Consider the following 27,910-nt stretch of genomic DNA (forward strand, 5'->3'; position numbering starts at 1 on the left):
GACCTGGGATCGGACCGCAGCGACGCACGGATGCACGCCAAGTCCGTAGGATCCTACGCAGTGCTGTAGGGGACCGCACCGCCACTTCCCAGCAAATTAGGGACACTGTTGCTCCTGGGGTATCGGCGAGGACCATTCGCAACCGTCTCCATGAAGCTGGGCTACGGTCCCGCACACCGTTAGGCCGTCTTCCGCTCACGCCCCAACATCGTGCAGCCCGCCTCCAGTGGTGTCGCGACAGGCGTGAATGGAGAGAAGAATGGAGACGTGTCGTCTTCAGCGATGAGAGTCGCTTCTGCCTTGGTGCCAATGATGGTCGTATGCGTGTTTGGCGCCGTGCAGGTGAGCGCCACAATCAGGACTGCATACGACCGAGGCACACAGAGCCAACACCAGGCATCATGGTGTGGGGAGCGATCTCCTACACTGGCCGTACACCTCTGGTGATCGTCGAGGGGACACTGAATAGTGCACGGTACATCCAAACCGTCATCGAACCCATCGTTCTACCATTCGTAGACCGGCAAGGGAACTTGCTGTTCCAACAGGACAATGCACGTCCGCATGTATCCCGTGCCACCCAACATGCTCTAGAAGGTGTAAGTCAACTACCCTGGCCAGCAAGATCTCCGGATCTGTCCCCCATTAAGCATGTTTGGGACTGGATGAAGCGTCGTCTCACGCGGTCAGCACGTCCAGCACGAACGCTGGTCCAACTGAGGCGCCAGGTGGAAATGGCATGGCAAGCCGTTCCACAGGACTACATCCAGCATCTCTACGATCGTCTCCATGGGAGAATAGCAGCCTGCATTGCTGCGAAAGGTGGATATACACTGTACTAGTGCCGACATTGTGCATGCTCTGTTGCCTGCGTCTATGTGCCTGTGGTTATGTCAGTGTGATCATGTGATGTATCTGACCCCAGGAATGTGTCAAAGTTTCCCCTTCCTGGGACAATGAATTCACGGTGTTCTTATTTCAATTTCCAGGAGTGTATTTTCAGTGTATTATGGATGGTTTTACCACCTGACGGTAACGCTTTTATATTTCGTCTAACATGATGCTGTGAATACTTTCATGTTGGTACGTGACATTCCATTACGACTAAGTTGTTGTTAACAGTTACATCAGTTAACAGATTCCTGGCAGCTTAAGCCTGTAATGTTGCTTATGTATTATTTTATTTCGTATACAGGGACCTGATGACGGTCAGACGACTGAAACTGGTGGTATAAATAAAGTATTTTACGAACAGATCAAGGAGGGTAACACGAATTTCTCACACTTTTTAGTTTATTGGCAAAACTGTTATCCCAGCGATCTAACTGCACACTTTTGCAGTGTGCCCCAATGGAACCTTTGAAATTACGAAATAGCAGCCTAAGGAACTGTCAGTGAATGGACTGCAAAGCACAAATAAATGTGAAATATTAATCACGGTTATACGGGAATAGTCTGTTAGCACAAGAAAACAACTTATATTGAATTGCGACCTTACGCATGCTCATATTGTGCTGAGTGAAATAAACAAGACCTCAGATAACTGACCTAGCAGAGCAAGGAGGGCGTATGCAGGAAGCGACCAGTGCATCCCAGGGGCACCATATTGATTGTCTGAACAAATTCCGAAGCTTTAACGAGGTCACTTAAATCTATTTGCATCTTTTCTTAAAACATAGTTCAGTAACAAATGCCTGCACATAGTGACTATACATTAACAAGTAGCAAACTGTTGCTTTTAAAAAGACTAACAAGGGGACCATACAATGTAATGCGATTTTTGTACTTTTTTTACATTTATGGTGCATGAAGTTCAAAACTCGAATATTAGTGTCCCAAAACAGTGTGATGCAACTATAAAAAATTCTCGATGACATCGGCTTTGAAACTTTGCGTCCGTATTTGACACATTAAAGCAAGATTGACTTTTCTCGACAGATCCTGCGACTGTGTAGTAGAATACTCGCCTACTACGTGTGTGGTGTGTGTTTTAGACAAAGGTGCGTGTGCCATAAAGATTTGCCTAAAACCCAATGTACTTGTACATGCGAGTAAAAAACAATTTAATCTGTAATTTTTTAAATTTTAACTATCTTTTAAGAAAGAACAATAATTAAAAATTTATATTTGCAACGAAAACTGGATTTTTGTGTGCAATATGTAATTAGAAATAAGATGACGTGCATTTTTCTAAGAATACCAATTAGATATCTGTTAATTATTTAATAAAGTTTGTATTTAAGTCATGTATATATGCAAACTGAATGAGAAAGTATTGACCGTATCTGCCAAGTACTATTGGCAAGCAGGGTGCATACAGCCCTTGTGAGACCAGTTGGGGCGCTACTTCACTGAGAATCAGCGGCTCCAATCACGAAAGCTGATAACAGACGAGAGAGCGGTGAGCTGATCACATGCTCTTCCATATTCACATCCAGAGACTCCTAACGGCGGACGGTCGGTAAGAGATCCGACGCCTGTTCAGACGGAGTGTGAGTATGTATTTTATACCTCACCGAATTGTTACTAGAACATGCACTGCTGATAAAATATTTGGTTCGGCCAGGAATCAAACCAAAAGCCCGTACTTGGCAAGCGAGCATTCTACCACACATCCATACGACCTGTCGAGAAGAATCGATCTTGATTTAGCATGCCAAAGACCGTCGGAAACTTTCAGAGTCGATTTTCTTGAGTATTTTCGAGAGATGCATCACACTGTTTTGGAAGACTAATATTTGAGTACTGAACTTCAAGTACCATAAATCACCTTATACGTCCACTCAAGCTGCAAACCACGCTACCACTAACACATGTACGGCTCACTTGCCGCACAATACCTTGCTGACCTTACTCAATCAGCCACAAACAGCAAAACACACTTAAACATATTATGCTTGCTCCTTCCGCAACTCTGTCACGTGGCGGACTACCTCGGTCAAAATAGAATCTGCATGTCTGATTACTGTACCCTCAGACGAAAGTTCTTACAAATTGTGCAACTTTATTGTCTCTTGCCATATCTTCACTACGTTGTTCAAATAACTTCTTCACGAACATTAATTCGCAAATTTCGTATTAAATAAATGTAAACAATTAAAAATGGTAGTATTAATAATTCATGATGAGGCTAACCTTTTCATGTACTTTTCATGTAACAATGGAGAGCTTGAAAAGAATGTAGGTGTTTGCTCACTGTGAACTTACCTTATAGCTTGGATGTATAGATGGCAGTCGCGCTTGCTTTGTTTCTCAGAATCACGCAATGCAAACTGCTACACTGCGCGTCTGTAATATCATCTCTGCATCGGCCGCTCCTCACCAGAGACATACATTACTACACCGGCAAAGACGTAGCTTTTACTGAAGTTTGACGTTTTCTTAGATACGATGGCGGCAACAGGAACGGTGTTTGGGGTACTAACACGATTTTCTAAAACGAAATGCCATTGTAAGCTTTACGAGATAGTTTAAAGAATTTCTGCAGTTGAGCGGATATTTGAAAACTAGTTGAGCTTAACACAAGCAGTGTAGAATCGTGTTATAAGACGCGCATCAAGTTACATATACACACCTTTTAATCAGACTATAGTTTTTGTAAGAACACTCAAATGAATGAAGACACTCGTTATCAACGACAAATAGCTCGTTCTGCTTATAGGAGTAGCTTCCAATAACAACAGCAGCTGCAAGCAGAAGTTTCCAGAGAGCAGGTCGTCGATCGAAATTTATTGCCACAGATAAGCCAAAAGAGAAAAAGGAAAAGTCAACATTTCAGATTTCAAGGGACTACCTTTCATACTACCATAAATAAGTTCAGGTTTTGTCAAATTTTATGTCAGAGAAGTAAATAAATATGAAACATAGTTTTACGAGTTTTGAAGGAAACTTAGTAGAACCTGGTTTTCTTTATTAGCGACTTAAAACACTTTCTAGGAAATGACGCAGTTAAAGCAGCTTGTGTTTCGAGTCATTGTTTGCAATAGACGCAACTTCTGGAACAACTTTTCAGACATTCCAAGCAGATAAATTGGCAGTGTAAGGCCAGTACTACCAGTACAACTAATAATTTTAGTGCTATTTTGTCTAAAACTGACAAGATGAGGCCGTGGCTGTGTACAATACTGTTGGTTGATTCTTACAAAGAAGAATACAGCAACAAGACACTATTAATAACGCTATTTATTTAAGTAAATGGGGCTGTAACCGGTTTCGAAGGGACAAGTTCATCATCAGACGGCTGTTCTCAATATTAACAAGATGCACTTTACATAATCGTCAGTTTCCGATTTTTATTCTCCCACTGTAGAGAATTATTCTAAGTGTGTGGGTGCCCTACGGTAGAAAATAATGTAAGAAGCGCCCTATGTGGACGTAACTAACCTTCAAATGATGTAATGCAGAGTAAACAAATATGTGAGGTTAAGTGGTTATAGTACTTACATCGAAAATTCCGCGAAATTTTGTTGCGAAGTTGCAGGATTGTATTATTGAAATGTTGCAAAGTACATGCAGTACTTACAAGATTTGCATATCACCATATTGTACAAAGCACCACCCACCCACACACACACACAAGCACACCAAAAGGTGTTTGGCGTTTGTGTAGTTGATACAAAGATTGCGGTTTCACAAATACAACAGTACCAGTGATGTTCTCTCTCAGATATATTACAATATATAGATTATTTTCATTTCGCAGTATGAATGTTTATAAAGAATAAACGTAACATCATGAACAGTTAAAACACAAAGGTAAACCTTACATTATGAGCATATAATATTTCAGATGAAGTTGGAAAATGTAGTTACCAGTTTGTGTGAATGCTACTTACATGGTATTATGTAAATACTGTGCCATATACAGGGAACAACATAGAGGTGAGATAAAATGAATGACAGTAGCAATTATATTAACATAGTAGTCGCGCTGAAATTTTGAATCAATTTTACATTTGCAATAATGTGTGATTGAGCATGCAGCTACATTTTGGTGTAAAGCAGTGCCAAAAAATTTCATATATTACAATTTGTACTTTGCTTTGATTTGACATTGGAATTTTTTTACAAAGAATCAAGGTAACATTGTAAGCATTTATATTACAAAGAATAAACGTTACATTGTGAGCATTAATTACAAATAAATTTGGAAAATGCAGTAACCAGTTTGTGTGAATGTTACTTATATCGTATTGTGTAACAACTGGGCCATAAACAGGTAACAACATGTGACAGTCGACATTATATTAATATAGTGTTGCTCACCAATTTTTTTTTATCAGTTTTACAGTTGCAGTAGTGAGTGACTGAGCAGGCAGCCATATCATGATGTAATATTTTGTTTGGATTGTTTATTGCATATTGTTAAAAGCACAAAAGCACTCCGTCTTCAGGCCACAAGTGGCCCATCGCTACCATCCGACCGCCGTGTCATCCTCAGCTGAGGATGCAGAGGGGCGTGTGGTTAGCACACCGCTCTCCCGGTCGTTATGATGGTTTTCTTGGACCGGAGCCGCTACTATTCGGTCGAGTAGCTCCTCAATTGGCATCACGAGGCTGAGTGCACCCCGAAAAATGGGAGCAACTCATGGCGGCCTGAATGGTCACCCCAAGTGCCGGCCACGCCCGACACTTCGGTGATCTCACGGAAACCGGTGTATCCACTGCGGAAAGGCCGTTACCCTGTTGTTAAAAGGAGTAGTGTTTATTTATGTTTTAAACTGGAAAATAGGTGAGCGAAATTTTGCAGAAAGGTTGCATTGGCAAGCTCTGTCTGTTTATTGAGGGTATGATGTGACATCTTGCTTTGTGTCAACTTCAAATGTGGCAAAAACTTTTTGGTGTGTGTGTGTCTCTCTCCTCTGTGTGTGTGTGTGTGTGTGTGGTGCTTTGCACAATATGGTGATATGCAAATCTTATAAGTGCTGCATGTACTTTGCAACATTTCAATAATACAATCCTGCAACTTCGCAACAAAATTTCGCGGAATTTTCGATGTAAGTACTACAACCACTTAACCTTACATATTTGTTTACTCTGCATTACATCGTTTGAAGGTTAGTTACGTTCTCATAGGGCGCTTCTTACATTATTTTCTACCGTAGGGCACCCACACACCTAGAATAATTCGCTACAGTGGGAGAATAAAAATCGGAAACTGACGATTATGTAAAGTGCATCTTGTTAATATTGAGAACAGCCGTCTGATGATGAACTTGTCCCTTCGAAACCGGTTACAGCCCCATTTACTTAAATAAATAGCGTTATTAATAGTGTCTTGTTGCTGTCATCTTCTTTGTAAGAATCAACCTACACTAATGATTTTTAAAGAAACTTTCAGACTATTTCTTTTAGCGCTCGGTAATAATAATACAAAATTTTATTTATAACAGTTCGCTGGATCTTTTACTGTTAGGTCCAATAAGTTCATTTTATAACTGATTTCAATACCTTTTTAGCAGTGTATCATGTGCGATTTAATATGTCTTTGTTACGAGGGTAAGTGAATTATTATCCGCAAAGTAGTTATAAAATTTAATTTTAATCAAATACGAAACTTACAAGAACATCATTTTTCGACCTAGTCTCCTTGCGTTTCAACGCACCCGGTCCATCATTGCACAAGCTACCTGATGTCCTCATAAAAGAAGGTTCTCGGTTGAGCTGCGAGCCAGGAATGAACTGCTTTTATCACTGCTTCGTCCGAGGCAAATTGACGGCCCCTTAATGCCTGTTTGAGTTGACCGAACATGTGATAGCCAGAGGGGGCAAAAATGGTTCAAAAGGCTCTGCGCACTATGGGACGTAACATCTTAGGTCATTAGTCCCCTAGAACTTACAGCTACTAAAACCTAACTAACCTAATGACTTCATACACATCCATGCCCGAGGCAGGATTCGAACCTGCGACCGTAGCGGTCGCGCGGCTCCAGATTGTACGCCTAGAACCGCTCGGCTACCGGCCGGCGAAGGAGCAAGATCGGGACTATATGGTGGATGATCCAGTAATTCAAATCTGAGTTTCTGGAGCGTTTCAGCAGTGTGGGCAGCAGTATGCGGACGGGCATTGTAGTGCTACAACACCACACATTTTGACAGCATTCCTCGGCGCTTGCTTCGAATTGCAGGCTTTAGCCTGGCAGTAAGCATCTCACTGTAACGTACACTGTTTACTGCTGTGCCCCTTTCCCCATAATGTTCCAGTACTGGACTTTGTACGTCCTGAAAAACCGGAAGCTTTAGCTTTCCTGCGGACGGTTGAGTCTTGAACTTTTTCTTGCACGGCGACTTTGGATGTTTCCATTCCATACTCTGCCGTTTACTCTCCGGCATTGATCCACGTTTTGTCACCAGTAATGATCCTGTCTAAGAAGTTATCACCTTCGTTACCATAGTAATCCAAATGTTTTTTGCAGATGTGAAAACGCATTTGTTTATGCAACTGTGTGAGCTGTTTTGGGACTATATTGCACAAACTTTATGAAACCCAAGTCTGTTGTGGATGATTTCGTAAGCTGAACTGTGACTAATTTGCAGAAGATGTGCCACTTTGTCACTAGTTACTCGTCAGTCTAAGAGAATCATTTCACGCGAACGCTCAATGGTTTCTTCATTTGTGGCGGTAAACTGTCGTCCGGCTCCTTCATCGTGCGTAAAACTTGTGCGACCATTTCGGAATTTTTCTATCTATTTATAGACACTCTGTTGTGGCAAAACACTGTTCCCGTACCGTACCGAAAGTCTTCAATGAATTTCGTCCCCTGATACGCAAAAACGGATCACAAAAAACGGATCACTGAACGTTGCTCTTCTTTGGTGCAAATAGACAGCGGAGCAGCCATGGTTAACAGCACGGCAGCGATAACGAAACTAACCTAGCAGCTTGAAAATTGCAAAGATATGACTACAAATAAACGAAGCATGCGTCATCAACGTAGAACGACAGTAGCACCAAAATAAACAAAAATATAACTAAATTGCAGATAATAATTGACTTGTTGCTTTTGTTGTGAACCGTTTTACACACAAATTTCAATAATTTTCATAAAATTGATTGTATGGATATGGTACTGATTTTATTGAACTCGACTCTTTATTGTGATTTTAATGCTATTATTAGTTCTGCTATAACGTGTTTAAAAGTAATTTTAACGTTTATATAAAACATCAGTTTTGGCGCATCAGACTCTAGTCAGGCTGCATGGCATCCACAACCATGTAATGGCTGGATTTTATCCCTTGCCCTCCATTGGGAAATCAGGCGGCTTCCGCTTAGTGTATCGCTAGATCCCTACCTATTTCCTCGCTACAGCCACGGCCAACCCTTACTTCCCGCCTGTAATCTCACAGCTCGTCTCCATATCTACATGGAATCCTTTGTATTGCTGTTTCTTCCAGCAGTCTGCGGGCATCCTTGGACGACTTTAGGTTTGCCTTTATCTCCTGGGTTGTTTATAGAATACGGTGATATTCTGTCTCATCAAGATCTTTGCCATGCGACCAGTTCCTTCTTCAATAAATACCAGGATAACATTGGATTTCACAGACGCTTATAGAACGCAAAATTTTTTTATGATTGTCTTAATGCTCTTTTTATCTAGCAGACGAATATCCGTTCTTGGGAAATGCTTTGGAGAGACGTTTTAATTCTGTATTGAGCAGCTGTGGTTCACCGATATTTCTATATCTATCCGCTGGTGTTTTCATAACTCCTCACTTTTGTTGCGAGTTGTGATGGACTGTGTTTTTGGGTTTTCAGGTATACAGTATGATTCAAGCTTCCTGTCTCGAAAACAAGCACATCACGGAAATGTAATCTTCCAACTGAAAGAGTCTTTGGATGAATCTCACTGAGATGCTCATGAAAACAGCATAGATCCTCCGTGCCATATCTCCACGACACAAACATAAATGTCATCTACATAACGAAACCATGTAACCGGGTTTTTGTTGGCATTTGCTAATGTCGGTTCTTCTAATTTTTCCACAAAGAAATTTACTTTCACCAGTATTAACAGGCTCCCCGTAGCCATGCTATCCATCTTCGATGGAACCCATCGTTCCATTTGCAGCACGTGGTCATGAGAAAATATATACACAGTTCTGCAATACAGGCAGGAAAAATATGATTTAGCTCTTTTGTAAACCAGAGTAGAAAGTGACATCCCACGAAAACTAACTGATATATCCTCTGGCTGATTAAATGTGACAAAATGACAGTCGAAAAGGTGGTTGAACCAATGGCACTTTCTATTCGTCTCAGTGGAACCTTTTTCTTATGGGTTTTCGACAAGTGCCTGATTGGAAAGGTTTTGCTTTCTCCATAACCAAAGCCCTCTCTCCGTATAGCGTATTACTTGTGTTCTAGATGTTCGTGGCTACAGTGAGAGTGTGTATGGAATGCTGTCATGTTTCTATTGTACGACGATGAGAGAAAGCAGAGGATGAGACCTGGTGCTCGTACACTGTCTACACATCTCTAACTGCATCAACTTGCATCGCCTTGGCTAAGCTTAACGTCTCCATCTGACAGACGCACCACCATTAATAGTGTCACATGACCTCACTCCGTGGGACACTGCACAGAGGTTAAGACTGCGCAAATACTAGCGATCAGAAACGTTGTGTCTCCACTTCTCCCTTGGTGGCCAAATACTGACAGGGAAAATTTTCGACCGTAAGGATCACATTGGCTGCCTTTGAGTAGAGCGCTTCTGCGTAGTCTACGGAGGTAGGTTTTAGAACAGTAGTAAGTGCAGTGCAAATCGTCCATTGAGGGAAGACCATTGGAAATTTTTTTGTGACATCAGAGAGGAAAATTTAAACGATAAAGGGAGTATGTGCTGCACTTTCTCGTTGCTCGTGGACACCACCAACGTAGCACAAGAAGTGGCTGTTAATGGCATATTACTTTTGTGCCACAGATATGCACTAACTGCCTCTATTGGGGAATAATTTTTCTATTATTATCCAGTTTTCTTTCTCCATACTTACAGTTTCATCTTTGCAAATTTTATGTATCCCAGTGTAATGATTAAATTTTAGGGAAGAAGGAAATATGACACCGTTTGCACATTTTTTGGTCTTGTTTGACCCTGTACATTCCTATTTTACCAGAAAGGTTTCTTCAACGTTAACAGTCAGTCCTTTATGTTTCCTCGGTTTGCAGAAATCGTTTTACCCTGACAACAGCATTTCGTCATTTCTTCCTGTATACATTTTTGCGTTCGTTGTTGTTACTGCATCTACAACATCTTGCTATCTTATAAGTACTCTTTCTTGTAAAGAATAAAAATTCTGCATGAAGTAGCTTCTTGATTGTAAATATTTTCCTCGTTTTGTATACTCTAAATTAGAAGGGCACCAGTGTCATAAATCCTATTGTTAGAATATATTACCAATGCATTTGTCCTTTCGTTCTCCTTTAAATTTCATGGCTCATAAGCGTCCTTAAAGATCTTGTGACGGTAATGGCTCAAGCGACAGGAATGGAAACGTGAAAGTAATAACTATGTCACGGAGATTTCTATTAAGGTACATCACATTGTAATAGAAGAATTCATATACTCACGAAGTACTCAAAGAACAATTATGTCTGGAGGCACTGCTTTTCATCGTATCCTCGTATTTTGATTCTTCTCGAAGTTGATGGGCTGTAGATACTGTCGCCTCATTCCGAGAATTTTGAGGCACCGCTATTGCTGAGATGAGGACCAGAATTAGGATCGTCCATGAAAGCTTGAGGATAACCTAAAAGAGAGAGGCGGAAGACTGCCTTGCCTCAGATTATGTGGCACTAAATTAGACCTGATGAAGATGTAGACGTACCATGTGAATTTTCTACGCATTGCTACAGCAATGGAAATAAGTACTGTACAAAAGAGGCAGTGTTCCTTCGAAACTAATAGTAAAATGAGTGAGGCGTACATGTATCGAATTTATTATGAAAGTAATAGATACATACAAGGCATAAACAATCTTGACGAATTACATAACTTCTTTCATAACATGAGTAAAAAATAAGATGCCTGCATTTCCTGGATGGAAACTGGTATAAAGGCACTAATTGTTCTGTTAGGTTATTGCACTGTTAGTACACTGTTCAAACTCCGTCCTTCCTATTCACCTCAAAAATTCTCTTCGACATTGATCTTAGTATGGTTTGTTGTTTTGGCAGTGAAATTGTGGTGTCATTCTTTTCAGCTCACATGTCGGTTTCATTTCCGATGAACACGCCTTGCAAGTATTCTCCGAAGGTTTTGCACGGAGTTCAGGGGAAGATATTGGTGTCTTTATCTTCAACCACTTTTTGGTTGTACCAGAAACATGCACAAATGCATTATGTTGTTGAAACATTAGACCTCGTCTATATCCTCACACATTCCAAAAAGGTCTGACGCTAGTACCTCAGTGTACATTTTAGAGGGCATTCAAATGTTCAGTCAAGCAATGTGTGATTTACCTTCAGCGCAGAAGGCTGCCCGAATCATAATATTTCCACCATCAAAATATCTGTTAATTTTTACCAGCTGCTCTGTTGTCAGATGATGCCGGTAATGGTGAACTCCAACAGGCCCATCTAAATTAAACTTCTCCTTATCAGTGGAGATCAGTTCATCTCATTCTGAAGTCGATGACATGTATTTCAACAAACTCCAGTCTAGCGTGTTTATGTTTGAGTCTTGTAGCAGGTTTATGCAGTCGTTTCCTGAACGAAAGATGACAAAATTTGTCGCACACGTGTGCCAGTTAGTAGCAACAGTAAAACAGCAAGAGGTTCTGAAGATTAACTGTTTGTGGCCTTTGCTGTGTTCAAAATTACCCGTTTCAATGCTTCAGATAATTTCCTTCTTTGCCCGTAATTACCGCTCTGTCCATGTTGTGCGCCCAATGTAAAGAAATTATCACGGACTATACTCTAACGGTTCAACTTCTTGGCGATTTGACTATTACACAGTCTCCTCAAGTTTGTTTTTTCATCACATGGTTCAAACGGTACAAATGGCCCTGAGCACTATGGGACTTAACATCTGTGGTCATAAGTCCCCTAGAACTTGGAACTACTTAAACCTGGCTAACCTAAGGACATCACACACATCCATTCCCAAGGCAGGATTCGAACCTGCGTCCGTAGCGGTCGCGCGGTTCCAGACTGAAGCGCCTAGAACCGCTCGGCCACACCGGCTGGCTTCATCACATGACAACCGTTATGTGACATTGCCTAAATACGTACAAAAACGCGCTGTCACTAATGGTGTCTCTTTTCTGTCTGCAATAAAAGCACTTACGCACAAAACAATACCGCACAGAGCAGACTGTCTTTAAGTTAAAAATAAATAATGTCGTGTGGCTAGGGCCTCCCGTCGGGTAGACCGTTCGCCTGGTGCAAGTCTTTCGATTTGAAGCCACTTCGGCGACTTGCGCGTCGATGGGGATGAAATGGTGATGATTAGGACAACACAACACCCAGTCCCTGAGCGGAGAAAATCTCCGACCCAGCCGGGAATCGAACCCGGGCTCTTAGGATTGATAGTGTGTCACGCTGACCACTCAGCTACCGGGGGCGGACAAGTTAAAAATGACGAAATTCCTCCAGCTGCCTTCCGCATGGAAGACGCCTATCTCGCCACTGACTGCTAGTATTAGACACATACGGTTGCTGTATGGTCCTGAAGATGATGATGTAACAACATCGAAACTAGTCGCCAATAAAACCAACACATTAATGCAGCTGGAGGAATTTCGTCATTTTTAACATATATTAGACTAGCTGACGTCCCAAACCGTCCATTTCAATTATGGATATACGAAGACTGTCTCTATAGCGAGATCCATCTACCGTCTTAACCGTTGATACCTTGCTATATACTGTACTACCGACATCAAATGCGATACCGTTTTACTGCATTTGTTGGTATACTGGATGTCATGCCATTGCGTATACACTCAGAACCTCTATTCCAACCGACAGTGTTCATTTCCCTTCGAATCTACATCTACATACATACTCCGCAATCCACCATACGGTGCGTGGCGGAGGGTAACTCTAACCACAACTAGTATCTTCTCTCCCTGTTCCACTACCAAACGAGGGAAAAATGACTGCCTATATGCCTCTGTACGAGCGCTAATCTCTCTTATCTCTGTGGTCTTTCCGCGAAATATAAGTTGGCGGCAGTGAAATTGTACTGCAGTCACCCTCAAATGCTGGTTCTCTAAATTTCCTCAGTAGCTATTCACGAAGAGAACGCCTCCTTTCCTCCAGAGGCTCCCACCCGAGTTCATAAAGCATTTCCGTAACACTCGCGTGATGATCAAACCTACCAGTAACAAATCTAGCAGCCCGCCTCTGAATTTCTTCTATGTCCTCCCTCAAACCGACGTGATAAGAATCCCAAACTCTCGAGCAGTACTCAAGAATAGGCCGTATTAGTGTTTTATCAGCGGTCTCCTTTACAGATGAACCACATCTTCCCAAAATTCTACCAATGAACCGAAGACGCCTATCGGCCTTCCCCACAACTACCATTACATGCTTGTCCCATTTCATATCGCTCTTCAGTGTTACGCCCAAATATTTAATCGACGTGACTGTGTCAAGCGCTACACTACTAATGGCGTATTCAAACATTACGGGATCCTTTTTCCTATTCATATCCATTCCTGTAAACTGATTTCCAATAATGTAGATAAAATTCTTAAGTGTTATTGGAGAACCTGCGTACGAGGAAGCCGGTTCTCACATTCGGCGGTACGGTCGAAAATGCCGTTCACAGCCACCGGTGACGCAATGCTCCGGGGCTTCAGACGACCGGCTGGCGCGGAGCCGCTTAGTCTATTGCTAATGTCCATCCCTCGGCCCGCCCGCTCCGTACCTCCCTGTTCGACTCGTTCAATAAATCAGAGGCTTCTTTTAATTGCTAGTCCGGCGGTATTGTTCGTGGCGCTGCCAGGATAGCCCATTATCTGTCCGTAGGCGCAACGCATCCCCCGCTGATGTCACGATACTTCGGTGCGCCTTGTTTATTCCTCGTGAGAAATTGCTTTACATCCCATTGTCACGCTAGGCTGATGCGGCACATGCACACGCGGCGCTATCGCTTACATCGAGACCTGTCTGCGCATGCGCCGGGGTCGGCTGACCGGCGGCCGACGGGTTTCGCGTTCCTGCGCGCCGCGCGCTAGTATGCCTGCTCGCGAATTACCGGCATCAGATCTGCCCCGAGAAATATTCTGTAGCCGCACGCCGTAATTAACTGGGATGCTGGAGTTTCTCTCGGGATACTAATGTGTGACTCCGTGTCCTGTTCTGTGCTTCCTTTTGCATCTCGGCAGGAAACGAACCCCTCATCTGGAGCTTTCAGAAATATATTTTGCCTGCCACTTGAAAAGCGGAAAGACCAGCGCGCTAGTCGTTGTGCAACGTGTTTGTGCGTATGTGTATGTGAGATAGGGAGATTGTAAGAGAGAGCAAGACAACAAGCCCATTACGTCTGACATAAAGCACGAAGAACTGAACTATCACTGGCGCCCAGTGATTCATGTGTACCTGATCTCATGTAGTATTAGTGTAGTGTGTAAACATCTTGGACATATCAGTATTGTGCTCGTGGTGAGTAATTGAATCCACGCGGCTGAATTTTGCGTACCGCACTCTGCAATTGTGCTGTCCCTTAGACGTCTTTATTTCTTTTGTCCTTCGGCTCTTCCCGACAGTTCAATAGATCCTCATTATTCTTCAGAGGTGGCACCTCTGTGAAACTTAAGTGAATGGAGAACTGCTAATAAGAAGCTAAGAAAAAATATTACTGTCCGTTTCCCTTCTCTTATCGTTCACAGAAACAGTAGAATCTATTATGACAGACAGATTAATGACTCACTTGAATAAATACAATAGAAGTATGGAATCAGCCGTATTAGAATTCACAAAAGTGATACTTGTTGCTCTTGAGAAAGATGAGTCTATGAAACACATATTTTCAGGTCCTTCTAACGCTTTTGAAATGGTTGACAGTAAGATCCTACTAAATTAGCTAGAAGTATTCGGAATAAGAGAAGTGGCTTTTGACTGGTTCTGATCATACCTGGCAGATAGAGTACAAGGAGTAGAGATAAATCTTACCTCAAGTAAGAAGTCTGAGTGGTTCTAGGCGCTTCAGTCCGGAACCGCGCGACTGCTACGGTCGCAGGTTCGAATCCTGCCTCGGGCATGGATATGTGCGATGTCCTCAGGTTAGTTAGGTTTAAGTTCAAAAATGGTTCAAATGCCTCTGAGCACTATGGGACTTAACATCTATGGTCATCAGTTCCCTAGAACTTAGAACTACTTAAACCTAACTAATCTAAGGACATCACACAACACGCAGTCATCACGAGGCTGAGAAAATCCCTGACCCCGCCGGGAATCGAACCCGGGAACCGGGGCGTGGGGGGGCGAGAACGTTATCGCACGACCACGAGCTGCGGATTAGGTTTAAGTAGTTCCACGTTCTATGGGACTGATGACCTCAGATGTTAAGTCCCATAGTGCTCAGAGCCATTTGAACCATTTGAGTAGGAAGTTTAGAAAAAAAACTCACCAGAGCCAAAATACGTTAATATAGGAGTTCCTCAGGATAGCTTTTGAGGATCAATACTTACTCTCACCCTTGCACTCCTTGCTCTACAAACTGCACTCGGTTATTGGATTTATCAAGTACCTCCACCACAATGTTCTGTTCTTGATATCCTCTTCTCTTGCTCCAAATTTCTGAATCTTGGCCACCTGGTCTCTCCATCTTATTTTCGGTCAGCCCAAAGCTCTTCTCCCTATGGGTTGCTTCTCTGACACTTCTTAATATTTGTCTTTCCTGCCTTCTATAGATGTGGCTGTCCCATCTCAATTTGCTTGTCTTGCCTTCTGCAACAATATCCGGTTCATTATATAACTCCCTGGGCTCCCTTTGTTTTCTTCTTCGCCATACACCCAACTCACTAATTGTTCGAAATATTTTCTACTGTATTTCATTTTCTAAAATGTTTATCTTTCTCTCTGTATACTTATCTAGTCTCCCTATTTCAGCCCCATGTAGTAATACTGGTATGGTCATAGTATGATAAAGCCTAATTTTGATTCCAATTACTAAAGTTTTGGATGAGCGAAGTATGTTGGCTGAATATGATAGTCTGGATGCGCTTTCATCCCCGTTTCTATTTATTCTTTTCCTTCAGTTCTGTTACTTACTCCAGCCCCAGATATTTAACCTCTTCCGCTTTTTCAAACATGTGGTCATCACTCTGTGTGGTTTTCTGCTTTTTTGTCTTGTAATTTCTCTCTATAGCCATGAATTTTCTTTACTCGTTATTGTCTTTAATCCAACTTCCTTTGTCTTTTGAAATAGCATTCTTTCTTGCATTTTCAGGTCATAGATTTTTTCAGCGATTAATACTTCATCATCCACAAAGGCGCCTAAACATTTCCCGGCCGCTGTGGCCGAGTGGCTATAGCTGCTTCAGTCCGGAACCGCGCTGCTGCTACGATCGCAGGTATATGTTGAATCAGGTGCTGGAAGTTTTCTTGGGGAATGGCAGCCCATTCTTCACCGACTGCTGCACTGAGGAGAGTGGTCGATGTCGGTCAGCGAGACCTGGCACGAAGTCGGCATTCCAAAACATCCCAAAGGTGGTCTATAGGATTCAGGCCAGGACTCTGTACAGGCCTATTGTAATGGACTGGCCTGCACTGTCGCGTATCACTCCGCCACAGGTCGTGCATTATGAACAGTTGCTCGATCCTGTTGAAAGATGCAGTCGCCATACCCGAATTGCTCTTCAACAGTGGGAAGCAAGAAGGTGCTTAAAACATCAAAGTAAGCCTGTGCTGTGATAGTGCCACGCAAAACAACCAGGGGTACAAGCCTCCTACTTATAAAACTCGACCATACCACAACACCACACCTCCGAATTTTACTGTTGGCACTACACACGCTGGCAGATGACGTACACCGGGCATTCGCCATACCCACACCCTGCCATCAGATCGCCACAATGTGTACCGTGATTCGCCGCTCCACACAAGTTTTTCCATTGTTCAATCATCACATCAAGTGAGGCGTCGTTTGGCATTTATCGGCGTGATGTGTGGCTTATGAGCAGTCGCTCGACCATGAAATCCACCTTTTATCACCTCCCGCCTAACTGTCATGGTACTTGCATTGGAGCCTGATGCACTTAAGAATTCCTGTGTGATAGTCTGGATAGATGTCTGCCTATTACACATAACGACCCTTTTCAACTGTCGGCGGTCTCTGTCAGTCAACAGACGAGGTCGTTCTGTACGCCTTTGTACTGTATGTGTCCATTCACGTTCCCACTTCACTATCAAATCCGAGACAGTGGACCTATGGATGTTTAGGAGTGTGGAAATGTCGCGTACAAACTTATGGCACAAGTGACACCCAATCACCTGACCTTGTTCAAAGTCCGTGAGTTGTGCGGAGCGCCACATTCTGCTCTTTCACGATGTGTAATGACTACTGCGGTCTCTGATACGGAGTACGTGGCAGTAGGTGACAGCACAATGCAACTAATATGAAAAGCGTATGTTTTTGGAGGTGTCTGGATACTGTTGATTACATAGTGTATGATATCAGGAAGCCTATGAATGGGTGAAGTGTTAAGAAGAAGAAAGTTCTGCTGCTAGGTAGTATCCTTGAGCGAGGTGTAGGCCCTCAGTTACAGGAATGTTTAGGTTCAAATGGCTCTGAGCAGTATGGGACTTAACATCTGAGTCATCTGTCCCATAGACTACTTAAACCTAACTAACCTAAGGACATCACACACATCCATGCCCGAGGCAGGATTCGAACCTCCGACCGTAGCGGTGGCCTGGTTCGAGACTGAAGCACCTAGAACCACTCGGCCACACCGGCCGGCTAATGAGAAGCAGCAGAAATGAACTAGTGATCATGGAAGAGTTGAAGTTCTATAATTCTGCTACTTAGGGTGCAAAATAATCCACGGCAGTTGAAGCAAGGACGACATAAGAAGCAGACTAACAGTGGCTAAAAGGAATTTCTGGCCAAGAGAAATCTACTAGAATTGAACATAGGCCTCAATTTGAGGCAGAAATTTCAGAGAATGTATATTCGGAGCACAGCATTGTATGGTAGTGAAACACAGAATGTGGGAAAAGCAGACATGAAGAGAAAGAAGAGAACCGAAGCATTTGAAATGTGATGTTACAAAAGAACGCTGAATATTAGGTGGACTGATAGGGTAAGGAAAGAGGGAGTTCTGCAGAGAATCGACGAGGAATGGAATATGTGGAAAACACTGACAAGAAAAAGGGACTGTATGGTAGGAAATCTGTTAAGACATTACGGAATAACTTACATGATTGTAGAGGCTGTTGTAGAGTGTGAAATTTGTGGGAGCGGAAGACTGCATCCCTGTCTTAGACCTTCTTTAATCAGTGCACTTCGTCTTCTATTGTTACTATACTCCCTTTGTCCTTGTACATATTTTAAATTACCCTACTTTCTCTGTAGTTCACCCCCAGGGATTCTCAGAATTTTGAAGACCTTCAGCCATTTTTCACTGCCAAATATTTTTTTCCGGTCGACAAATCCTGTGTATGTGTCTTGATTTTTCTGCAGTCATGCTTCCTTTATTGATCTCAACGTCAGAATTGTCTCTCAGATGCCTTTACCTTTCCTGAAGACAAACTGATCGCCACTTAACAGATTCTCAGTTTATTTTTCATCTTCTTTATATTATTCTTGTCAGCAGTTTTTAAGCAAGAGCTGTAAAGGTGGCTGCGCGATAATTCACGCACCTCTCGGTTCTCATTATTTCCGGAATCGTGAGGATGATGTTTTTCCGAAAGTCTGATGGTGTACTGTCAGCCTAATAGATTCTACATACCGACTTGAAAAGTCGTGTTGTAGCCACTTCCCCCATGATTTGAGAAATTCGGAAGGATTGTCTATACCTTCTGCCTTATTTGATGTTGAACCGTTCGAAACGTTTTTAAATTAGCTTTTTTTAAAAATCAAGGGATGTGTTAACTCACCAATGAAATTTATATCGTTTGGTTTGTAGATGACAAGCTATCAGTGCTGGACACCACATAGTTGGTGCTGAAAATCCAGTCACGGTAAGAAGCAAAACGAAAAAAAAACTATCTTTAGGCCTCACTTTGTTAAATCAGTAATAAACTAAAATATTTTACTTTTTACAGTTTTCAATAAACAAAAACCCAGTGATGATGGCACAGAGATGGTGAAAAATGTTTGGGTAAAAAGAAAAAAAAAACATCGTGTTTGCAAAAAGGCGTAACACATTTAACTACAAGTGCGGAAAGAAAGGACAAGAGCTGCAGATCGAAAAGATATGTACTCCCGAATCCAGTTTCTTTGCGCGTTCACATTTCTGACTAGTCTCTTAAACTTTAGCCTGCTCTTCATCATCACTAAATTGTGACCTGAGACCATATTTGCTTTTGAGTATGCTTTACAATGCAGTATCTGATTTCGGAGTCTCTGCTTGATCATAATGTAATCTATCTTTCCGAAGTATACCTCCTCCTCCTGCGATTCTTGAACAGAATATTCGCTATATTTATTGCAGAAATGAATTAGTTTCTCCTCTCTCTTTCGTAACACCAAGCCCATATTCTCCCTTAATCCTTTCTTCTATCCTTTCCATACGACTGATTTCCAGTCCCCCATGACTGCTAAATTATCGGATCCTTTTATGTGCTGCGTTACTCGTTCAGTATCCTCATATACCTTCTCTGTCTCTTCATTTTCTGCCTGGGAGGTCGAACTATTGTTGTCAGTGTTGATTTTCTGAAAATTCTGATGAGAACTACCGTGTCACTGAAGTGTTCACAGTTGCCCTTAACTTCTTATGCGTAACGAATCCTACATCCGTTATATCATTTTCTGGTGGTATTGATATCATACTGTAATTGTCTTTCCATTTCACTTAACTGGCCTCTCCCCCCACCTCCCACCCCCATAAACACACACATCAAAAAAAGTTTTGCATCACCCCGGTTCCCAGAAATTCTGAAGATAGATGTTGACTGTTGATATTGTATCATAAACGGTCCCTTTGACTGTTCAGAGATATCAATAAACCCGCATCAAGATGTAAACAACCATGAACGAGGAGCACCTGTTAGGTGGAGGGGGTCCGACAGCCGACCAGTTCCAGTCATTCCACCAGGAAGGAGGTACATAGCTCTTGTTGTCTGTAGTTCAACCATGCCTAGACGGTCAATAGCGCGGTTCGATGGCATCCGCATTCTTACTTTGTGCCAGGAAGGGCTCTCTTCAAGGGAAATGTCCAGGCGTCTCGGAGTGAACCAAAGCGATGTTGTTCGGACATGGAGGGGATACAGAGAGACAGAAAATGTCGATGACATGCCTTGCTCAGGCCGCCCAAGAGCTACTACAGTAGTGGATGATCAATACCTACAGACTATGGCTCGGAGGAACTCTGACAGCAACGCCATCATGTTGAAGAATGCTTTTCGTGCAGCCACAGGACGTCGTGTTACAACTCAAACTGTGCGCCGTAGGCTGCATGGTACGCAACTCCACTCCCGACGTTCATGGCGAGGTCCATCCTTGCAGCCACGCACCATGTAGCGCGGTACAGACGGGCCCAACAACATGCCGAATGGACCGCTCAGGATTGGCATCACGTTCTCTTCGCATATACCTTCAACCAGAAAATCGCCGGAGACATGTTTGGAGGCAACCCAGTTAGGCTGAACGCCTTATACACACTATCAAGTAAGTGCAGTAAGGCGGAGGCTCCCTTCTGTTTTGGGGTGGCATTAGGTGGGGCCGACGTAAGCCGCTGGTGGTCATGGAAGGCACCGTAACGGCTGTAAGATACGTGAATGTCATCCTGTGACCGATAGTGCAACCATATCGGCAGCGTATTGGTGAGGCATTCGTTTTTATGGACGACAATTCGCTCCCCTATCGTGCACATCTTGTGAATAACTTCCTTCAGTGTAACGACATCGCTCGACTACCGTGGCCAGCATGTTCTCTAGACATGAACCCTATCGAACATGCGTTGGATAGATTGAAAAGGGCGGTCCATGGACGACGTGACCCACAAACCACTCTGTGGGATCTACGCCTAATCGCCGTTGAGGAGTGGGACAATCTGGACCACCAATGACTTGATGAACCTGTGGATAGTATGCCACGACGAATACTGGCATGCATCAATGTAAGAGGACGTGCTACCGGTGTTTACAGCATTATGGACCACCACCCCTGAAGGTCTCGGTGTATGGTGGTACAACATGCAATGGGTGGTTTTCATGAGCAATAGAAAGTGCGGAAATAAAGTTTATGTCGATCTGTGTTCCAATTTTCTGTCACGTTCCAGATCTCTCGGAACCCAGGTGATGCAAAACATTTTTGATGTGTATATCTAGAATGTGCCTTAGCATTTCATTTTCAGATTTTCTAGCTTCCCTACACTCTACGCCCCGACTCGCAGAATGTTCTCCTGTCGTTAGTCATTCGGACTGTTTCTCATGGTCACCTCGCCATTGGCAAACCCCTTCCGAAGATGTGAAGTAGGAACTAATCTAGAATCTTTTGTCAATGCAGAGAACATCATGAAACTTTTTAATTACCGGCCACATGTCCAGTGGATACACATTATTTGTTCTTAATGCAGTAGTTTGCATTGCCTTCTGTATCCTTATGCCGTTGATCATGGCTGATTCGTCCCCCTCTTAGGGGCAATTTTTCGCCCGAAAGGTACAAGAGTGCCCTGTATCTCTTTCTGCTCCTCCACCCTCTTTGACATAGCTGTTGGCAGAACGAGTGTGACTTATTACGCCGGAAATCTTCGCCCGCCATTTGCTGATGTTTTTTACTCAAAATTCAAGTAGTGGCGAGGGTGTCACCCGTGAACCAGGCCGCTCTGATTACTACTCAAAGATGCTACTCCTTTTTTATCTGGGTAGATAAATGAAAAAAATTAAACAATAATTGGATTTCTTTTTTTTTCATCTGTTTTGACTATATGGGATAGTTATGAGCAGTCAGGGGACAGAATGGGCAGGAGTCCTATCCCGAAGCTTGGCCATGATGTTCCCATCGACCTTCCCGAAGGAGGAGAGAACGCCAATAAAAGGGAAATACATTGACGTGCCAAAACATTCGATCTACTTAATAGCTTGTTAGTATGTATAGTCCCCCATTCGGATCTCCGGGAGGGGACTGCCAAGGGGGAGGTTACCATGAGAAAAAGATTGAATAATCAACGAAAGGATAATGTTCTACGAGTCGGGGCGTGGAATGTCAGAAGCTTGAACGTGGTAGGGAAACTAGAAAATCTGAAAAGGGAAATGCAAAGGCTCAATCTAGATATAGTAGGGGTCAGTGAAGTGAAGTGGAAGGAAGAGAAGGATTTCTGGTCAGATGAGTATCGGGTAATAGCAACAGCAGCAGAAAATGGTATAACAGTTGTAGGATTCGTTATGAATAGGAAGGTAGGGCAGAGGGTCTGTTACTGTGAACAGTTCAGTGACCGGATTGTTCTAATCAGAATCGGCAGCAGACCAACACCGACAACGATAGTTCAGGTATACATGCCGACGTCGCAAGCTGAAGATGAACAGATAGAGAAAGTGTATGAGGATATTGAAAGGGTAATGCAGTATGTAAAGGGGGACGAAAATCTAATAGTCATGGGCGACTGGAATTCAGTTGTAGGGGAAGGAGTAGAAGAAAATGTTACAGGAGAATATGGCATTGGGACAAGGAATGAAAGAGTAGAAAGACTAATTGAGTTCTGTAACAAGTTTCAGTTGGTAATAGCGAATACCCTCTTCAAGAATCACAAGAGGAGGAGGTATACTTGGAAAAGGCCGGGAGCTACGGGAAGCTTTCAATTAGATTACATCATGGTCAGACAGAGATTCCGAAATCAGATACTGGATTGTAAGGCGTACCCAGGGGCAGATATAGACTCAGATCACAATATAGCAATGATGAAGAGTAGGCTGAAGTTCAAGACATTAGTCAGGAAGAATCAATACGCTAAGAAGTGGGATACGGAAGTTCTAAGGAATGACGAGATACGTTTGAAGTTCTCTAACGCTATAGATACAGCAATAAGGAATAGCGCAGTAGGCAACACAGTTGAAGAGGAAGGGACGTCTCTAAAAAGGGCCATCACAGAAGTTGGGAAGGAAAACATAGGTGCAAAGAAGGTAGCTGCGAAGAAACCATGGGTAACAGAAGAAATACTTCAGTTGATTGATGAAAGGAGGAAGTACAAACATGTTCCGGGAAAATCAGCAATACAGAAATACAAGTCGCTGAGGACTGAAATAAATAGGAAGTGCAGGGAAACTAAGACGAAATGGCTGCAGGAAAAACGTGAAGACATCGAAAAATATATGATTGTCGGAAGGACAGACTCAGCATACAGGAAAGTCAAAACAACCTTTCGTGACATAAAAAGCAACGGTAGTAACATTAAGAGTGCAACGGGAATTCAACTGTTAAATGCAGAGGAGAGAGCAGATAGGTGGAAAGAATACATTGAAAGATTCTATGAGGGTGAAGATTTGTCTGATGTGATAGAAGAAGAAACAGGAGTCGATTTAGAAGAGATAGGGGATCCAGTATTAAAATCGGAATTTTTAAAGAGCTTTGGAGGACTTACGGTCAAATAAGGCAGAACGGATAGATAAGATTCCATGACAATTTCTAAAATCATTAGGGGCAGTGGCAACAAAACGGCTATTCACGTTGGTGTGTAGAATATATGAGTCTGGCGACATACCATTTGACTTTCGGAAAAGCATCATCCACACAATTCCGAAGACGGCAAGAGCTGACAAGTGCGAGAATTATCGCACAATCAACTTAACAGCTCATGCATCGAAGCTGCTTACAAGGATAATATACAGAAGAATGGAAAAGAAAATTGAGAATGCGCTAGGTGACGATCAGTTCGGCTTTAGGAAAAGTAAAGGCACGAGAGAGGCAATTCTGACGTTACGGCTAATATTGGAAGCAATGCTAAAGAAAAATCAAGACATGTTCATAGGATTTGTCGACCTGGAAAAAGCGTTCGACAATATACACTCCTGGAAATGGAAAAAAGAACACATTGACACCGGTGTGTCAGACCCACCATACTTGCTCCGGACACTGCGAGAGGGCTGTACAAGCAATGATCACACGCACGGCACAGCGGACACACCAGGAACCGCGGTGTTGGCCGTCGAATGGCGCTAGCTGCGCCGCATTTGTGCACCGCCGCCGTCAGTGTCAGCCAGTTTGCCGTGGCATACGGAGCTCCATCTCAGTCTTTAACACTGGTAGCATGCCGCGACAGCGTGGACGTGAACCTTATGTGCAGTTGACGGACTTTGAGCGAGGGCGTATAGTGGGCATGCGGGAGGCCGGGTGGACGTACCGCCGAATTGATCAACACGTGGGGCGTGAGGTCTCCACAGTACATCGATGTTGTCGCCAGTGGTCGGCGGAAGGTGCACGTGCCCGTCGACCTGGGACCGGACCGCAGCGACGCACGGATGCACGCCAAGACCGTAGGATCCTACGCAGTGCCGTAGGGGACCGCACCGCCACTTCCCAGCAAATTAGGGACACTGTGGCTCCTGGGGTATCGGCGAGGACCATTCGCAACCATCTCCATGAAGCTGGGCTACGGTCCCGCACACCGTTACGCCGTCTTCCGATCACGCCCCAACATCGTGCAGCCCGCCTCCAGTGGTGTCGCGACAGGCGTGAATGGAGGGACGAATGGAGACGTGTCGTCTTCAGCGATGAGAGTCGCTTCTGCCTTGGTGCCAATGATGGTCGTATGCGTGTTTGGCGCAATGCAGGTGAGCGCCACAATCAGGACTGCATACGACGGAGGCACACAGGGCCAACACCCGGCATCATGGTGTGGGGAGCGATCTCCTACACTGGCCGTACACCTCTGGTGATCGTCGAGGGGACACTGAATAGTACACGGTACATCCAAACCGTCATCGAACCCATCGTTCTACCATTCCTAGACCGGCAAGGGAACTTGCTGTTCCAACAGGACAATGCACGTCCGCATGTATCCCGTGCCACCCAACGTGCTCTAGAAGGTGTAAGTCAACTACCCTGGCCAGCAAGATCTCAGGATCTGTCCCCCATTGAGCATGTTTGGGACTGGATGAAGTGTCGTCTCACGCGGTCTGCACGTCCAGCACGAACGCTGGTCCAACTGAGGCGCCAGGTGGAAATGGCATGGCAAGCCGTTCCACAGGACTACATCCAGCATCTCTACGATCGTCTCCTTGGGAGAATAGCAGCCTGCATTGCTGCGAAAGGTGGATATCCACTGTACTAGTGCCGACATTGTGCATGCTCTGTTGCCTGTGTCTATGTGCCTGTGGTTCTGTCAGTGTGATCATGCGATGTATCTGACCCCAGGAATGTGTCAATAAAGTTTCCCCTTCCTGGGACAATGAATTCACGGTGTTCTTATTTCAATTTCCAGGAGTGTAAAATGGTGCAAGCTGTTCAAGATTCTGAAAAAAGTAGGGGTACGCTATAGGGAGAGACGGGTCATATACAATATGTACAACAACCAAGAGGGAATAATAAGAGTGTACGATCAAGAACGAAGTGCTCGTATTAAGAAGGGAGTAAGACAAAGCTGTAGCCTTTCGCCCCTACTCTTCAATCTGTACACCGAGGAAGCAATGATGGAAATAAAAGAAAGGTTCAGGAGTGGAATTAAAATACAAGGTGAAAGGATATCAATGATACGATTCGCTGATGACATTGCTATCCTGAGTGAAAGTGAAGAAGAATTAAATGATCTGCTGAACGGAATGAACAGTCTAATGAGTACACAGTATGTTTTGAGAGTAAATCGGAGAAAGACGAAGGTAATGAGAAGTAGTAGAAATGAGAACAGCGAGGAACTTAACATCAGGATTGATGGTCACGAAATCAATGAAGTTAAGGAATTCTGCTACCTAGACAATAAAATAACGAACGACGGACGGAGCAAGGAAGACATTAAAAGCAGACTCGCTATGGCAAAAAAGGCATTTCTGGCCAAGAGAAGTCTACTAATATCAAATACCGGCCTTAATTTGAGGAAGAAATTTCTGAGGATGTACGTCTGGAGTACAGCATTGTATGGTAGTGAAACATGGACTGTGAGAAAACCGGAACAGAAGAGAATCGAAGCATTTGAGATGTGGTGCTATAGACGAATGTTGAAAATTAGATGGACTGATAAGGTAAGGAATGAGGAGGTTCTACGCAGAATGGGAGAGGAAAGGAATATGTGGAAAACACTGATAAGGAGAAGGGACAGGATGATAGGACATCTGCTAAGACATGAGGGAATGTCTTCCATGGTACTAGAGGGAGCTGTAGAGGGCAAAAACTGTAGAGGAAGATAGAGATTGGAATACGTCAAGCAAATAATTGAGGACGTAGGTTGCAAGTGCCTGCGTCCGTGGGGTGCTAGGTGTTTCGGGCCGCCGTTCACCTCGACGACGGACTATGTTGAGGTGATCATCTATCTAGTGTAGCAAAAATGTGATTCACCCGAAGAACCGACTCGTTTCCATTGATCGACGGTCGAGTGCCGATGGTCTCGTACCCACTACAGTCGTAATAGACGATGTCGTTGGGTCAAAACGTGAATACGTAGGAGTGATCTGCTGTGGAGCTCCATGTTCAGCAATGTACGAAGAACAGTGCGCTCTGAGACACTTGTAGGTGCAGTAGCATTGTCCACTTTCGGCAGAGATGCAACAGATCACCATCTACCCTACTTTAATGAGCAGACAAGCCTCCAAACCCCATTTTCTATGAAGAGGCGTGGACGCCCAACAATTTGGCTCATAGTTGTAGTTCCTTTTTGCTCTTTTTGTGCATTCTCAAGACAGTAGCACGTGAACATTCAATAAGTTTCGCCGTTTTCGAAATACTCGTTCACATCTCTTCGTAATAATAATCTGCCTGAAACGGCCTGCTAAACCCGTAGGACAGGACAGGTAGTTAAAATTGTGGAAAGGGACCAAAATAAGCGGCTGTCAGTTACACTCGAAAATACAACGTTATTTATTTGACCAAAGATTACAGGAGCCAATAAAAATTTTGAAGAAACACAGCGTTAATTTTTGGAACTTAATTACTAGCTGAATGCACCATACAATATCATGCCTTAAGGGTAAGACAACTTTAATTTAAAATCGGCTTGAGGCCAATAATGTAAGACTCAAACCAAAATCAGAAATCTAAAAGGCAGAAGGCCTTATCTTAAATCAGTTCTTTCAATTAGGCTGAAGGTCCAAACAATTTCACACCTTAAGAGCAAAATAATTTAAAAAGTGAACAAAAAATCGTTTGATGGCCCTTCTTTTAAGACTCAAACCAAAATTACATTTTTAAAAGGCAAAAGGCCTTATCTTAAAACAGTTCTTTAATTAGGCTGAAGGCCCAAACAATCTGACACCTTATGAGCAAACAACTATAATTTAAAAATCGGCTGACAGCCCATCACTTAAGGCTCAAACCAAAACAAATTTTTAAAAGGCCAAAGGCCTTAACCTAAAACAGTTCTTTAATTAGGCTGAAGGCCCAAACAATGAGACACCTTAAGAGCAAACAACTTTAATTTAAAAATCGGCTGATGGCCCATCACATACGACTCAAACCAAAATAAATTTTTAAAAGGTCAATAGCCTTACCTTAAAACAGTTCTTTAAATTAGGCTGAAGGCCCAAGCAATCTTACGCCGTAAGTGCAAAACAACGTTAATTTAAAAATTGGCTAGAAGCCATACAAATGCAAAACGACAAGAACAAATAAGAAAAGGCAGTACACCCAACGGGACTCAGAAGTTTCAAAGG

The sequence above is a fragment of the Schistocerca gregaria genome, chromosome 3 (genome assembly GCF_023897955.1).
Source record: "Schistocerca gregaria isolate iqSchGreg1 chromosome 3, iqSchGreg1.2, whole genome shotgun sequence".
In the NCBI taxonomy this organism is placed as follows: Eukaryota; Metazoa; Arthropoda; class Insecta; order Orthoptera; family Acrididae; genus Schistocerca; species Schistocerca gregaria.